Here is a 17,552-nt window from a genome sequence, read left to right on the forward strand (position 1 = left end):
AGTTTGGAGTCTACTTTCCAAAGATCTTTCCAAAGATTATTGGTTAGGATGTCCATTCCATTTAGCTTACAACTCCTTATTAATGAAACTTTTAGAGCACTGAACATGGTAGAATCTATAATGGGATAAAAGATTGAAAAATCTCTATGGAACTGAGTTTGAAATCTATATAATGTGTGTACTGTATAGCACATATATACCACAGTCAGTATCTTTAATCACATTTGGTGTTTCTGTCTGTCTGGATATACTTCACAATTTTTTCTTCTGTAGCTTCAATTAGTGCTTAATGAACTTAGCGAGAGTTAATTATTAAAAAGTGACTTCAGGGGTCAAGCCTGTTTTACTTAGATCCACAAAGACATAGCATGAATGTGGCTTTGCCACTATGAAAATTGCAGCATAAAGACCATTATTTTTTTTTAATCAAGGAATAAAAAGCTGACCAGTCTAAGTATTCCTTCCACAGCACATTCTCCAGTATGCATTTATAAAGAAGCAATCTGCCCTGCATTCAGGTGTACCACTCTTACAAATCTAACAGCAAGTATCCATTTAAGTCTGACAGCATCATTCAGTTCTTTTTATGTTCCTCCTCCTTGCTGATTTAAAAATGTTATGAAATTGAAGCAGACTGCCGTAAGTACAGTGACAATATGTTATTTTCCCATTAAATACTATAGGATGTGGTGTTATGTGCCTGGCTTCAATGCTTGTGATAATTAAAGACTGGGGAGGGGTGCTGAATGCAATTCTTTTAAATGACACCAGAATCACAATGTTAATGCAGAGTCAACATGCCTACAACATTTTGGATTTAAATCTGTAATTTTTTACGGGAAACATTTGTGTTTTGATTAATGTCTTGCGCTGTCTTTTTAGCATTTGAGCTGAATCTCAAGCTGGTGTAGGATATATCTATATTGCTCTTCCATCAGACCTTGCTAATATCTGAGCTGTCAGGCCTTGTGCTGGCCTCTCCCGACCAGATGGGGAGCAGTGGGTTCTGCTTTATCCTGCCTGTAGTAAGGACAGAGAGGCAGCAGAAAGCTCCTGTACACCTCAGACCCTCCTGTGCCCTACAAGTGCCAGTACAGGCAGGGTTAAGGGCAGCCTTGTCAGGCTGACCCATGCTACATTTGTACCTTTGAGTCACCCTTCTGGCTGGCTGTTCCAGGGCATGGATAGATTTGACTTATATGTGGCTTTTCTGTGCAGCACTATGCCCAAGTCATAACCTAGCTTTCTCTAACTAATATTATTAGGCTGATTAATGTTGCACAGCTGGTAATAATGCTGAAGATATTCAGAATTACCATACAGATCACTAATACTCTGTTCTAAATAATATCGGGAGAGCACTGCATGTTTATATTTGACAAGAGAGTCCAGTGACAATTAACTCTTTGTGCCTTACATTCAGAGAGGTCAAGCTCTCATTAATCTTCTGCTGTCTTCAGGGATCATTGTTGATCACTCCTTGGAAGATTCAGAACTGTCACTGCAGTGGCTGATGAAAGTCAAAGTCAATCTCCTTTGCACATAGGCATTTGGTGGTGCTCAGAACTGAGGTTCAATAATCTAACCTTTAGGTTTTAACTCTATCCTTCTGCTACAGTCACGTAGGATACCTTTCACCTGAAGTGCCAAGGCAATTTAGACAAAAATTGCAGACAAAAACACATATGGTGTTTGTTATTGTGTTATTCATCTGAGCTTGCACAGCTGATCTGAGGAGGGATGGTGCATGTTTTGTAATGATGGAGCCTTGGTAATTTGAGATGAATTATTAAGTGCTGACAATAAAGGAGCATCGAAATGCAAAAAAACAAGCAATGACAAGGAAAGACGGGAGAGTGGAGTAAGAAAAATGGCAAGGTTTCCTGAGGATCGGACAAAGATGTTTCTCTGGGATTATTTTGATTGGTGTCAACTCTTCCTTTTATTTTGGAGCAATTTCTTTCAAAGCAATAAATATTTGAAAACTTCATATTTATTAAGTGTTAATTTTACCCCTAGGCCTTTTGAGCTAAAAGTTCAAAACACAACACTGGAAATACACACAGGCTCCATCTGTTCATCTCCTGCTGCATGCTTTGAAAAGTGTCACCCAAAGCCTTCATTATTTTTAGTGGTGCTTTTTTTTTCAGGTTTTGCATCCTTGCTTTAACCTTCTGGATCTGTATCTATCTCTGTCTGTAAGTGATGTCTTCAGCAGCCGGTACAACGATGCCCAATCATTCACTGCAGCTCAGAGAGGTCAGGCCAGCATCAGAGGGTGGCCAATTTCCATTTCTAATTATGGCCTGTGGGCAGGAATCTGTATTCAGGACTTTGACCCACTTCAATTCAAAGAGGATTTCCTACCTGTGTCACCGGAAAATTACTTACCAAGATGAAACATAGCAAACGCCTTTTTACCGGAACCAAATAAGGAGACATCACAATTATTTAGGCACCTTGTTTTGGGATTTAGCATGTGCTCACAATTTAGATTTGTGGAGCACTATTTATTGTCCGTGTTGCTCTCCTGTCCACCTCTCAACACTTTTCCTCGGTGTTTCACTTTCTCCAACAGTTCCCCAAACCTTCCCTGTCTCATAGGCTGAGATGATCAGAATTTGAATAATCAATGTTGACACTCCTGAGTGACATCATTAGGTGTTAGGCTTAAAACCTTGGGAGGAACAGGGTCCTGGGAACTCGCATCTTTCAGGGCATTATCTTTAGTTTTCTGCATGTTCAGCACAAAAAGGTTTACAATTTGCTCAGTTTTTGAAGGTTTTTTCTGTAATTTTGTGGGTCATTAAAGAGAACAACAGTTTACGTTCTGCAGAACATCTATTGTGAAAACACCAAGCCAGTCAAATCCCATGAACAAGACACAGGCATAACCTCCTTTGAAAGGTTTTTAATTTTTCTTTTTTTTTTTTTCCTTGGGAATTAGGTTCCTGATTGTAGTAAGCAAAAGCACTATAAGCCTGGTATTTCAATGCTTCTGTAATGCAGGCTATTTATTTATATGAAATATGGATTTAAATGCAACACTTAGAGCTCCAGATCTCACATATGTATTTTGTTCTTGCTGGGAGTAGGCAAGAATTCCTCCACCTGTGTTATACTGAAGATTGCAGGTTCTTGTGTTTTGGGTGATAGCTCTTTCCCAGTTTTAAAGAAGGCATCATTGAAGTTTAACTTCACTGCTACCCCTGAACTTCCTAAACATTATCAAAATGACTCTAGGAACCCTAGTCCACTGAAGACCTGACCTATTAGCACTGTGCTCCATGATGTGTAAAAAAAATATTTGTCTTAGAGAACAAAGAGACATATTAATACTCAGTGCAAAGTCAGGGTATGAATTAAACTACATATAAAGGTAAAACCTCTTGGAGAATACAATCATCTTTTATAGGTGGACATAAAGGGAAGCTGCTCTTGACGAAAGATTTGAACTGACAAAGTGTTCTCTTAGGAGGTGAAATTATTCTCATTAGCTGGCAAATAAAAAAGTCTGAAAGAGACTGTTCTGTTCTGAGTTTTTCTGACCAAGAAGTAGCCATTCCTGACGACAACATAGTCTGTCCCAGTATCTGACTCCTCTCTGTCCTAGGTGCTCCTCTCTGCCAGAGCTACAAGAGCCTTAAACAGTTACTTACGTTTGTAACCCTTCAAGAATGAGTTGCCTCTCACAAAGACCTTTCTCCTCCCCTTAAAGGGAATGGACATCTTATTACCGTTGTTACTGTCTAGTTATAATGTATTTGCACTCAGGAATCTAAGTTTGTTTAACAGCTTTTTAAATTCCAGACATAGGGGTTCGAGTGGAAAGAGTTGGGAAAAGAACAAGAACTCTTTTAATCAGGTGTGTATATTCCACTTTATACCCTGAGCTGGTCATAAACCTGGGAACAGGACTTAGCTGTTCAGATTCTAACTTCAATTATTCAACTGTACAGAATGTTCTTTTTGCCATTAGAAATATTTATAACAATGATTTATCATAATTTCACTTTCAAAGGGAACAGTGAAAAAAGACAGGTGAAAACGTTAATGCAAGGGAAAATCGATAGCTACAGATTTGACTTAAAGATTAGTAAATGTGAACCAATTTTTCTTTCATGAGAGAATGTGCCATTTTAACAGCATAATTCTAGTGGCATATACTTTTTCTTTGTGTTAGCCTTTCCTTTTGTCTCTTCTGTTGTTAGACACGAGAAGCCTGTTCTCAGTACACAGCCCTCAGTGTTAGGCATCATATATCCAAGAGCCCGACTTCTTTCCCCACTTCCAATTTATACCTCTGTGCGATATGGTAACATATTGAGGTATCCGTCAAGCTATTAGGCTGGCTGTAACTATTTTTAATAAAATACCACAAAATGATAGAAAAAAATATTTGAAAAATGAGGATTTGACCTCTTTACATGTGTTATAGATTCTGAACATGATGTGCAAATGGTAAATTCTGAAAAGTTATCTTCCGTATAATGTCATTTCTGCAGAACTCTCTTGCCTCAGGGTTGTGAATTATTGTGCTGTGAACATTATAGGAGAGATTATTTACAATAAATCGTGTAAAACCCCAAATGTTTTGCAATCAGAATATGTCAAATGCTGAGGAATGAGGAATACACTTTGGTTTATAACTTCCTTCAAATATGAGCCCAAAAACTGTACAGTAGTGTACCTAATGGAAAAATATCCAGACCAATCTCTATAAATACTTATCACAGTCCCATAAACTAATCTATTAGAAGCACTTGGCATTTTCATTTATACCTGTAATACTGTTAAAAAAAGGTTACATAGGCTGAGCTCTCTAATGCTTTCTCCACATTTCTTATGCACAAAATAACTATAAAAAATTGTTCATACAATCTTTTGGTGACCGTCTGTTATCTAAAATACGGTTTATCTGAATAATATGAGTTATGGTTCCTCCAGTTCCCAATCTGTGGTGCTAGAGTAATTATTTTTTATTTCTGTAGTGAAATTGGCATGTTTTAAAAATCTACTGGAATATTCTCAGGTAATAATGTAATAGCTTTAATAGTAGCTGTGAAATAATATAGGATCTTACATTTGTAAAATGTTAAAGGTTTTTACCACAAACTCAGGAAATTATTTCTGCCACATTACCCATCTGCAATATTTGATATATATTTAAGATTGCTTTTTATGCTGTGTATCAACATTTGAATTTAAAAGGAGAAACAGAAAACACTCTGCTGGAAAGGAAGTGGGCAGGTAGGTCAGCCCACAGATTCTCTTGAACTGCCCCAGTTTGAGTATTTTGGGGCTAAAGAAAACTTACAGAAAACTTCTAGGAGAGTTGTTGAGAGAGTCTCAGTATGCTCAGGACTGGTAACAAGACTCATAAGTCTACTGAAAACAGAAATGGCAAGACAGAGTTTTAGCATTAATGAGAGGAAGTATATGCCAACATTTTTGAACTGTGCAATTATAAATGCAAACAAAATATAAGATGTGTAACAGATCATGGGATAGATTATTTTGCCCTTGAAACCATTTGAAGAAATGTTGTACCTGAATCCAGACAGTAAGAAATACAAATGAGATACAGAACGTAATGCATGTGACAAAGTTTCTTGCACTGCTGGTACCACACCCCTCGTTAGCACAAACTTGTGTCTCTTCTGCTTTACAAATAGTTTACAACCTATTTCGCTGCATGTGAGTGTGGAGATGCTTAAAGCATAAAACAAGGGCCATGAGAGGGACAGTTCCTTCACCTGACTACCATAGACCCAAACACTCAAAACAGCTCTCTGCTGCTCACTTCAAAGCAGTTTTTTTGGAAGGGAAGAAAGAATGCCAGGTACCCCAAGAAATTTATTTTTATCAATCACCTGTGTCTATCTGTCATGTAGATATAGCATTTCAGTGGAAAGTCTTGCAAACTAGTATTGATTGTAAGGCCACGTGGCTGCAGCACCACTTTGTTTCCAGAGAGTCGAGCCTGGTGATTGCAGCCTGGCTCACTGCAGTTGCTATCAGAGAAGCCTGGTCAGTTGTATGCTTGATGCATGTCACCTTCTGCTCTTATTTCATGCCAAAGACAGCCCTATGTGCAGTGTACATGGCTGCATCTACTGTACTGTCTCAGTGTCTTTTTGTTTGCAAAACCAGCAATGTTTTTAAGGTCGGGCTTTCAGGATGGTCTCTTTTTACAGCTTGATTATAGTTCTGTGTTTTTCAGTGAAAGCTAGGAGCTCAAACTTTCAGCAAGTGTGCTTACATACTACCAATCAAGTTAAGAAATTGTCTTGGAAGCCCACCATATGTGTTGTTATCCTGCACTATACGGCAGAGTGTATGCTTTAAGAGAAATGATGCAGAAACAAATATACAAATGTTATTTTAATTCTACATGCCCAATTTGACATTTAATGGTTAAGACTAGCTGCTAAATCCCCCACTTCCCTAAAATATCAGGTAAAATACCAATATGTAAAAGTAAGACTTATGATATCCGTGTAGGCTAACAAGTACTAAAGTTTCATTTTTTTAGTTTGGCAGGAAATTTGATGAAAAATGTAACTTGTAAAATTTACAGTAGTATATTTCAATTTGATCTGAATAGAACAGAAGTGTATTTCTGGTCAGCTTGTAGAATACATTGCTGGCTAATAGCATTTTACTATCCAATTTACTTTTATGTTATTTGGGAACTCCTATACCAATGTTTTTGACAAAGCTGTTGAAATGCATTGGCTAGAGAGCAGGTTTTTTTTACCTTACACAAAAATTGGCGTTCAGTGACAAGCAAACAGGTAGTTATGTGCGATTCTCTGGTATTTTAAGCAGAAATTTGTCTAGAAAGAAAGTCTAAGTTATCACACAGAGAAATGATCCTCAGTGCATAGGAAAACAGCAAAAGAATGGCAAGTTACAGGTTGCCAGGAACAACGCAGTACTACCTAAAATGCATAGCACATTACATTACAGGTAAGCTAGATTAGCAGAAGACCTATTCTGTATTTCGTAGTTGTTCTCCAGATAAGACATTTCTCTCTTTCTGTTGATGATTGCCCTTTGAGTTGTTTGGAAAATGTTGATTTTGGCTGCTGTATGGCCTGAGGAAAGCAGCAACTAACTTTCCCTGTCAAAGATATATAAAGACTGCGGCATTTACTCTGGTATTTCTTCTGACTTGGAGGGAATGGTATGCCAGTGCTATTGCTGAAGGTACAGGGATACCTGGATGCCATTCACTGGCACTTATGTGAAACTGGCAGTGATTTTCTGTGCTTTCTCAAGGACAGTTTCTTGCTTTGGTTCTTGATTTGGTATCCACCTCTACTTGTAAACTACTTTTCTCTGGTAACTACTAGGACTGTCCTTACCACAAGCACCCTCTGTGATGAGTGAAAGGCCTTCAAAGGGAATCCAATTTCTTTCCCCTGCTAGGACTACTCTCTAATATGTTTTCAGCCCTTAAATCTTTTTTTGCACAGTTGAGAAAAGACAGAACTGTGGTGTCAGAGTCATGTACGCTGTTCCCCCCCACTATATTGTATGTTCTCTTATTAAAAGGAAACAAAATGGTTTGGAAATTTATTCCAGACACAAGATTTTTTTCCTTAATGTATATTTCTGATGCAGCCACATGCTGGGTTCTTTACATTAAACACATTTGGTGATTCAAGTTTACTTTTGGAAACAGCCTGCTTTGTTTTCTGGTCTTAGTTGTTTGGTTTTTTTTTTTTCCTTTCTTTTTTAAAACTATGAGTTTACGTTTTGTATTTCTTGTCCTTTTAAGGAATGCAGGCCTCTTCTTCCATCTCCTCTTGTTTATTTAGTACTTCAAGGAAACACACTGATCTTCGTAGCCAGCAGCCCATTGTCAGCCTCCTTGGGTTGCCTCTGGCATTATGACTTTTGAAATTATGACTTCCATCCATTAAGAGGTAACCTAATTTTGGTTTGGTTTAATCTCATTCAGCTTTAACTGTCTGAAGTTAAAGCATCTATACCAAGATAGTTATATGGGCTTCTTCTAAACTTAATGGGGAAAAAGGGATCTCCAGAGGTTGCTCACCTCGCCGCTGTCACCCTGTGTGGTTCTCTCCATTGGCAGAGTGCCTGGATGATGAGCTTTGTCTCTGAGTGGACCCTCCCTGCTCATGTGTGTTTTGTATTTCCAGGTTGACCTTCACAAGGAAAGGGTGTTTTGTCATAACGTCCCCAACACACATAGTGCACTGTGTGGATGGTACTTCGGCCTAAGTTCTGTTTGTTTCAGTTTAGTTTAAATCCCTCCCCTTCCTGCCGTTCACTAAACCTGGAATTTCAACATTTTTTGGGGGTATAAAGTTGTTCACATGCACCTTTGCAGCTAGTTAATTAAAAGAATGATAAAAACTGGATTTTGTTGAGCTGATGCAACTCTAAATACAAACAGCTCTAATTGCTCCTCTGATTCTCCTGCATCTAATTTTCCTGTAAAAGGCTGCTCAAGGCCATAGATTTTGTATTGGCCAAAGGCTAAACACTTCTAATGCTGTTTTTCATTCGCAAGACCACAAGTACAGTACATTTCTTTTGCAGTTTCAGTCTTCCTGATTCACTTTGTATTATTACAGATGCCCTCTCGGGATCAGCAAAATAATATGTGAAGAATATTAGTGATACAGAACCTTGCTTCAGGGTTATCTTTGGATATCTGAGTTGAACTCGACAAGTGAGGTACTAAATCTGCCTTGAGATTATCAATATGTGAATGAGTGAAAATGTAGGCTTTAAAAATAGCTTGTACTCCTTTTGTTCTAGGATAGGAGAAACTGAACCAAGTGTTGCAGTTGTTGCCACACATCTGGCTTCACTGAGCTCATAGTGATGTAAGTGCTAACAGAGCAAGTCTTATTTAAAACCCTCAAATATCACAAGGTGTGCAGATAGTAGGGTAAGGAACAACAGGAGATGCAAATGGCTGCCATTTTGCATACAATCATCCTGAGTGATGATGATAATAGTCATGCTATTAGATTCTTTGACTGGAGTAGGTATAATGATTTTACAACAGCTTAAAGAAATGACAATATAGCAACATTGTATATGCAAGACTTACAGAAGTCAAACTTCTGATATTCATTATGTATTCTATAATATCTTTTTCATGGCTGGTGTTTCATCAATGGGTTAATAAAACTTCAGTTTTATAATTATGTCTCCCTACTGAGCTCCACAAGGAACCCAGTTGTTTTCAAGGAGTAAAGACAACCTTCATTAGCACTTTTGCAAGGATTTAGGTATTACCCTCCTCTTAAGGCTGACTGAGCCTAAAAGTTTTACAAGAGCTGGATGAAATTTATACCATTAAAATCTATGGTTTTTTCTCTTTTTTTTTCCTTTTTCTTTTAAATACTAAAAATCCATACAGAAAACAACATTTAACCTTTAAAAGTGTAAAGCTCATGTTATAGGGCCATTTGTAATTTTTTTTTAAAAGTTGAAGTATTGCATGTTTTTCAAGGAAACTTTATACTCTATTTCAGGAGGATCTGCATATATGGAAATGCCTAATAATACATTTTGTCTTCAAAGCTCTCCTATAACAGAAGTATTTTAAAAATTTCATTCTGTTTCCAAAATAAAATGCAAACAACCCTTTGGTGTAGTTTGTACACAAAGGAATATGATGGGGTTTTTTTGACATTTGTTCCTTCAATTAACTATTCTTGCCCAATAAATTTTAGTGTTTTGCTACTAATAACTAATGAAGAACAGGTAACAAAAGCCACAACAACATCTTATACTCATTAAGAATTGGATCGATCTAGCTTGCACATCACATGAAGCATGCCATCACAGATAGAAAGCAAGAAGTGTCTGGGGCAGCATACACTATTAATTAGAGCTGAAGCTGGACTTCTGTTGTGGCAATCATGACTTTCATGTTCTATTACTTTCATGTTCTAAAAATATTATGCCTGACTTAATGTTTTATGATTTATGTATGTGGACATTACACACATTTCACAAGGGCTGCAAGCTTAAGTTCTCCTCACTAAAGGAAGGGAGGTGTTCAGCAAGAGCATGGTAGCAACATAAAGCCCTTCCACTTGAAAGTGAGTGTCCATGGAGGGCAGCAGTCAGTTATGGGAACTTGAATTCAGTAGGATGAAGCTGGTGTCTTCCATGCCCCAAATATCCAAAAATTTCTGAATATTTTGTAGCCTCTTTGTGTTTCTCAAGAATGATGGCGCCTCTGGTGTAGGAGGAGCAACATCCCATGCCCATCCTCACATCTGTACTTTGGCTGGTATGGCAATCTATCCCTTTTAAGATTTTCTGCCAGCTCCTGGTGTTCACAATGGAGATTCTCTTCAGCTATTTCATGCTTGTACTTTTTGAGAATGGTTGGAGTACAGTAATAAGATTGATCTGGCTTTAACCAATTAACTCTGTCTTGTAGATGTAATGAATTTAAGTATGATCAAGCTGATCTTGTTCTTTTGGGGTAGTGATAATGAGGTAGGCAACAAAGCTGTCATTACAATGCTTTCCAATGTTTGGATACTCCTGTTTAAAGGTGATTAAGAAAAGGTAAATGTGAGACTTCTATTTTCTCTTTTACCATGAATGGTAAAAGAAACTTGCAGAAACTTGGCAATACACAGTTGGAGAAAAGGGTTAGAAGGTGCTCTTTTGACAGGACCTCCAACAGAGATCAGTGGGTTAATAGGGTGCAATCAAAGGTCTTCTTTGAGTCATGTTTGAATGGCTAAAACACTCATGTGGGTTCCTCAAGCCAAATACTTGTATTTGTGCTGAAGCAGAAGGGGAATGCAAACATAGATAAATACTGCATTTTACATGGAGGCCAGTTGCCAGGAGCTGAAGGGCATTAACTTCCTAAATTACTGGAGCATGATCCTGGTCTTGATGGCAAAGCTACGTGAGGCAGCTTCAAGTAAAGGTAATCACAAGCAAAACTCCCTGGGCAGATTGCTTGAATCCTTTTTATTATCACAGAACAGGTACCGTAAAATTAATTTGTCATTTTGCTACAAAATCACACCAATGACGTAAGAAAGTTAGATATTTTTGTAATTGAAACTATTATTTTATGGAATGGGGTTGACTGGATATTTCTCCATGCAGCTCATTTTCTTTTTAGTCAGGGACGGATTCTTTTGTCCCAATGCAATGAAGTCATCTATAATCATCTACTTTGCAAGTCAGAGGAATTTGGTTCAAATCAGAGAGACATGGTTCAGTGACATCATCCTCATGTCATCAATGGGAGCAGAGGATGCTTAGAATCTCTTAAAATGATAGTGCTAGTGTCAGGCTTGAAATTTTTTGTATTAGTAAAATCAAGCAATTGGGAGATCAGACAAATTAATTATACCTTCTAAGACCTTTCTTCCTCAAGTGAAATTATAAGTATTGTGAATGGACTTCAGCCACCTCAGGGCTTTAATGGAAATTCTTAATATATATAAACATGAAAAAAGACATTAACGAGCTTATAACACTTTGTGAGATCTATCTTTTGGCCAACCTGTAAAAACTTCTAAAGTAGTTTTGTTTTCTTGGTTGCTTTGAGGTCTCTATTGTCATTCCTGAAATCCTTGCTCTGCCAGTTTCTGAAATGACCAAAATTTTCCAGGGCTGTAATCTACTTTGACTAAAGAAAGCCTGAAGATGTCTAATGTTCCAGGGAACATGTGTTTTGAATTGAAGAACAATGATACAGTTTTGTTTGCACTCATTAATAATGAATCTATTTCTGACCACAAGTAAAGAATGTCTAAATTAGTCCCCTGATTCAGTAATTGATCTGAAGCGTATGTTGTGTCAGAGCTATCAATATAGTGATGACTGCATGCATCTCAGACAGCTACAGTAGTGTTTATGAAGGACATTATAAAAAATATAAAGGGGGTTAGAAATGAGCTTTGTGGATTATCTTCAGTTAATGGCATGGCAAATGTCATTTTATGGACCTAATTTACTGTACATTAATAATGCTACAGTTGAGGTAAATCATTTTAATGGTAAGATTTATGTGTATAATGCTGGCACTAATTTACCAATGGAATTTACAAAATCCATTTTGCTCTTCTAAAGAGGCACTAAGTGAATGTTATGACTTGGTTTTAGACTGCCACTATCATGGGAGCAGGGCAAACCTGCTCTTTCTCCCTTGTGTTTGTGTGTAGTGAAAGCCAGAAGATGAATTCAGCAATAGCACTTCAGTGAGTCAGAGAATAGTGCTGAGTGATCAACTCGCTTCTTTTGGCATGTCTTAAACCAAGAGCAACTGATTAAAGTTATGCCAAAGCTATACTGGGAAGAGATGCTTGGGGACTGTACCTCCTACACAATGTTCTTCCTGTTTTAAACACCTTTACCTTCAGATAGCTAAGCTGCTATGAAGTTTTGAATCTTTTAGGAGTTGCAGAATGCTACTGGGAGAGCAAGATTCAGGGGGTGAAGAAACCCCAATGCCCCTGTCCCTTTTGCTTATGAAATTATTATCTGCTGTTATTAAACGTAGAGTAAGCTACAGTATCTATGGTGTGAAGATGTCTAGGATGACTGGAGGTCCTTTCTCTTCCCTAAGGAGATAATCAGGAGCTCTCATGGCAGACAAGATCCATGGAGCCAGCATAATTTTAGTTTAGAGGGGAAGTTGCCCAGCAGCATGTCCTCAAGAGAAGGAGCAGTAGCACTGCAGAACCTTCTGTCTCCATCAAGAGGACAGCAGTTCCTGCTTTTTCAAGAACAAATGCAGAAATCAGATCTTATTTAGCCTTGCTTTTCAAATTTCACAGTCACTTATTATAAAATACTTTGATCTCAAGGCAAAATGAGAATCATATTGACTAACCTATAAACTAATCAAGCTGGGAAAAGAAAGAAAGGAAAAAAGAAATGAAGGAATACAATGTTGTTTTTGGTTTTTAATACATAGAAACTACTTAGACACTGTCATAATAAGGAACCACATAAATAGAATATAGATAGATAGATAGATAGATAGATAGATAGATAGATAGATAGATGGATAGATATATAGATAGATAGATAGCCAGCCAGCCAATGGAAGGAAAATGAATAAACACTGCAGTGTTTGCTAATCAGGTCTAGTATGAACATAGAAGCTGATCAAGTAGTGCATAATTATCAGCTTAAAAATTATTGCATATAGCATTTGATTATTCATGGAAAGTTATGGGCTCAGCTGAGTGTGAGATTTTATTCATGTCTGCTGGAACTGGTTGTTTATGATGTGACATTCTTTAATGGTAAAATGAAAAACAGCACAGTTCTGTGCCAGGACACGAGAGGGTCATAGGGGGAATGAATATTTATGAAGCAAAATAAATATGAAGATGGAACTTCCCTCTCCTTTTCCCATCCCCCACTTCTAGTTTTTTTACTATACAAAGTCCATGACATGTAATATACATTGGCTTATATACACCCTGGGGTAGCTCATGTCTTTGCGTTTAGCTCTGATTATGGTATGATGTTGCAGGTACCATCTTTGAGAAGTGGGTGTTGTTGAAGGTGTAATTTGTCCTTTACTGCTTTTAGAAGATTCATGTACTCCTGAAATGCTGCAATAAGCCAGTTTCGCAGAGCTATAGTTCTATTTTATCCATCTATTTTAAGGAAATGTAGATACCTCTTCTCATTCAAACCTCTTGCCATAGCATTTCCCTGTATTCCATACTGTGATCTGTAATGTACTTTCAGGAAGACAGGCTTTTCTACTCATTTTACAAGTGAGGATCGAAGAAGGAAACAACTAAGGGTTTCAAAACCAGATCGTAGGGTAAGAAATCAAAGAGAGATGCCTTACATCCTTAACCTGTGCATAAATACCAAAGTGGATTTTGTCGTTCTGTCGTTCTTTGATGTCCATTCTTTGGTGCTCCTCATCCACCTGCCAGCATAGGTGGTATTTAGCATCTTCCCTCAGTTTGTCAGGCTGTAATTTGGGTAGGTTTTATGCCATCTGTAATTTTAGATGCATAACTGAAGTGCTTAAGATAGCTCAGTGCACTGAGATCCCCTCCATAGAAAATGGAGAGAAAACCGTACTGCTGGAAAATGTTTCAGCCCTCCTAAGTTTTGATTTAACTGTGAAGATGACAATCTCCTTTTCAAAAGCAGGAGGTCTACAGTGAAGAGCTCCCAGGATAGGGAGACTTCCATTAGGTGACTGAAGTTGCATGGCATGCATGCAAGTGGAGTTTCTTAAGTGAGACAAAACCTTGATGTCCTGCAGAGCCTGAACGGATCATGATGCATTATAGCAGTAATTATCAAAGAGAACTGCTCTAAGGAGAGCAGCGGATAAAGTAAAAGCAGGGAGACTGCTAGCACTTATCTTTACTTATTCATTTGAGTAGGTATTGTACAATTTTGTCAGAAACATCTCTTTCCAACAAGAAGTCTGTTTTTCAATCCTGGGCACAGATAGTTGCCAACTTATCAAATAATGAGGTAATTTTTGTAGTGTGCACAAATGAAGATGCAAAAAGCACATTCCTTGTAAATACATTCTCAGAGGAAAAAGAAACCAGAGTTCTGGATGAGACATGACACATGAAAGCACTCAGTCTGACTCATATTACCACTAACTCATCATCACCTTTCCCAATAAAACCAAGCTGCTTAAAAAATTGTGTTGAATATTTTTTTTTCCCAGGGAGGAACAATATTTCAGGTGACAGAGACAGAACACAGTAGACAGAAAAGAATTCAATATAGATAAAATACTGTGGTTTTGCTCTAGTTTTTTTCTTCACTGCAATTTGTTTTCTTCTGAATTCTTTATGGGCTGTGTTCTATACAGGAAAAATGGCCCAAACAAAATAAGCTTTAAGAAGAAAAGTGAGTTTCAAAGACAACCTGAAATGAAGAATGAACATTCAAACAATTGGGAGGAAGCACATCCCTCCTTTGAACTCTGGGCGTTAGTATAAACTGGCAGTACTTTCTTTCAGATCGTTCCTCACAATCATGCACAGAACTGATGAAAACTAAGAGAGGACATCAACGATGTGACCTGGAAAAAGATTGAACCCATAATCGAGCAATCAAGAGCTAATGCTTTCTGAACATGGGACTTTCGCAGGGATCAAAAGAATTGCTTCAACAGTCTGTTTATTTGCTAGCAAAGGTACTTGTATTTATTGTGCTGCTGAGAACAAAGAACCAGTGCTGGTACCTGGTTGTTTTCTTTCTACAACTCTGCTGTCATCATCGATAGCTGAGACAAGTTCCTCAACAGAAATGAAAAAATGGGCTTGCTCGCTTGCCCACAGCTGGAGGAATTGAAGAAAGAGTATTATGGTGTAACCTTCTCTTCTTTTCTCTGGCTCTCTCCCATGAAAGGAAGAGAGAAGCCCATCTGAACTGCTCTCTTCCTTCACTGACCTAAATTCCTTAGAAAACACACCAGAGATCCTCCTTTGAGATGTTGCAGTCAGGATCTCAGTTTGTGTGATCTTGGTGGGGAAAATTATAGCTGAGAACTTTCAAAAGGTGAGGTAGTTTTGTTACATCACAGAGAGGACTTTTATTCTCAGGAGAAGGGATTCTAATGGAATTTTTTTTCCCCATTTTATATATTCTGCATTATTATGTTTCTTGGGATTAAGCAGGGGTAACATATACTTGGCTCTGTTTCCTTGTGCAATTCACAGAAAATCAATCATTTTCTGACACAAAACTGAGAGGACACAACTGTCCATCTAATTCTGTGTTTGTATGCTTATGAACAGTGGGTGTGGGGCACAGGGACACACGGGCTTAAATCTCTGATTCAAGAGGCCACTAAAGGACATTTTTTTTTAGCATGTGAGAAATCCGTTGGAATTAAGAATTTATAGTGGGTTTCTGTGTGTAGGTTTTGGTAGCGAGGGCGGGGGGGGCTACAGAGGTGGCTTCTGTTAGAAGCTCCTAGAAACTTCCCCTGTTTGGTGGAGCCAATGCCAGCCAGTTCCAGGACGGACTTCCTGCTGCTGGCCAAGGCCGAGCCAATCAAGAGTGGTAGTAATGCCTCTGTGATAACATATTTAAGAACAGAAGGTTGTTGCACAGTGAAGAATTCCAGTCAGGGAAGAGTGGAGTGAGAACATGGAAACAACAATGTAGTCACCAAGGTCAGTGCAGGATGGGCAGGAGGTGCTCCAGGCCCCTGCAGCCTGTGGTGCAGACCATGGTGGAGCAGCTGTGCCCCTGCAGCCCATGGAGGACCATCGGGGTGCAGAGACCCACTTGCAGCCCATGGAGGACCATCAGGGTGCAGAGACCCATGTTGGAGCAGGTGGATGCATGAAGGAGGCTGTGACCCCATGGGAGGCCCAAGATGGAGCAGGGTCCTGCCGGGGACATGCAGCCCATGGAGAAAGGAGCCCACACTGGAGTAGGCTTTTCCTGGGTAGGACTTGAAACCCCTGCAGGGGACCCACACTGGTACAGCTCATTGGTGAAGGACTGCACCCCATGGAGAAATGACCCACGGGACAGCAGTTTCATGAAGAACTGTTGCCTGTGGGATGGACTCACACTGAAGAGGTCCATCAAGGACTGTTTCCTATGGGAGGGACCCCACAGGAGCAGGGGAAGGACTCCTCTTTCAGAGCAGCAGCAGAAACAACAACTGACTGTAACCCCCATTCCCCTTCCTCTGCACCGCTGGGGGGAGAACATGGAAGGAAAGAGGGGTGGGGGGAAGGTGTTTTTAAGATTATTTTACTTCTCACTCTTTTGCTCTGATCCTGTTTGTAATAAATTTAATTACAATCCCCACTTTGAGACTGTTTAGCCCTTGATCGTGATCAGTAAGTGACCTCTCCCAGCTCTGATCTCAACTCATGAATCCTTCACTGTTTTTTTTTCTCTCCTCTGTCCAGTTGCAGAGAGCAGTGAGAGAGTGGCTTTAGTAGGTACCTGATATCCAGCCAGGGCCAACCCACTGCAGAGCTTTACTGGATGGGGTCAGAGCTCATCACCTTGTTTTGATCAACTGAGTGGGGGGGCTTAGGGATGCATCCCTTCACTACAGCAGCATCAGGCAGCTAGAGTCTCCTGGTGAATCTCGTTCATTGTTTTACATGCTATTTATATATTTCAAAGTGTAATGAATGGAAAGATCATAAAATCATGGTGAGTGCTCATAGAATTTAGGGAAAACAAAATAAACAGTCACAGGCCCTCAGTTAAAAGAATAATAAAAAAACCCACAATTCTTGTCCAACAAGAGATGTATTTCCATGATGTACATTCTTAGTATAATTCATATCATATAAAGTGAATAAACACAGGGAGAAGTCACAATGTGAACAAAAAAAAAGAAAAAAAGAAGAGGAATTACTCATTCTCTGACAAAGAACAACCTTAAGAAAAATTAGTATCTGCAGGACCTGTCTGCAGAGCCTCTTCTGCTTAGATTCAATAAACAAAGATTTTATCTTTTAAAATAAAACAAATTTTTTATCATGAAAAATATCTGAAGACACCACCCATTACTTATTAGGGTTTTATCTAGATAGAAAAAT

The sequence above is a fragment of the Manacus vitellinus genome, unplaced genomic scaffold (assembly GCF_001715985.3).
Source record: "Manacus vitellinus isolate BGI_N305 unplaced genomic scaffold, ASM171598v3 scaffold_7_pilon, whole genome shotgun sequence".
NCBI lineage: Eukaryota > Metazoa > Chordata > Aves > Passeriformes > Pipridae > Manacus > Manacus vitellinus.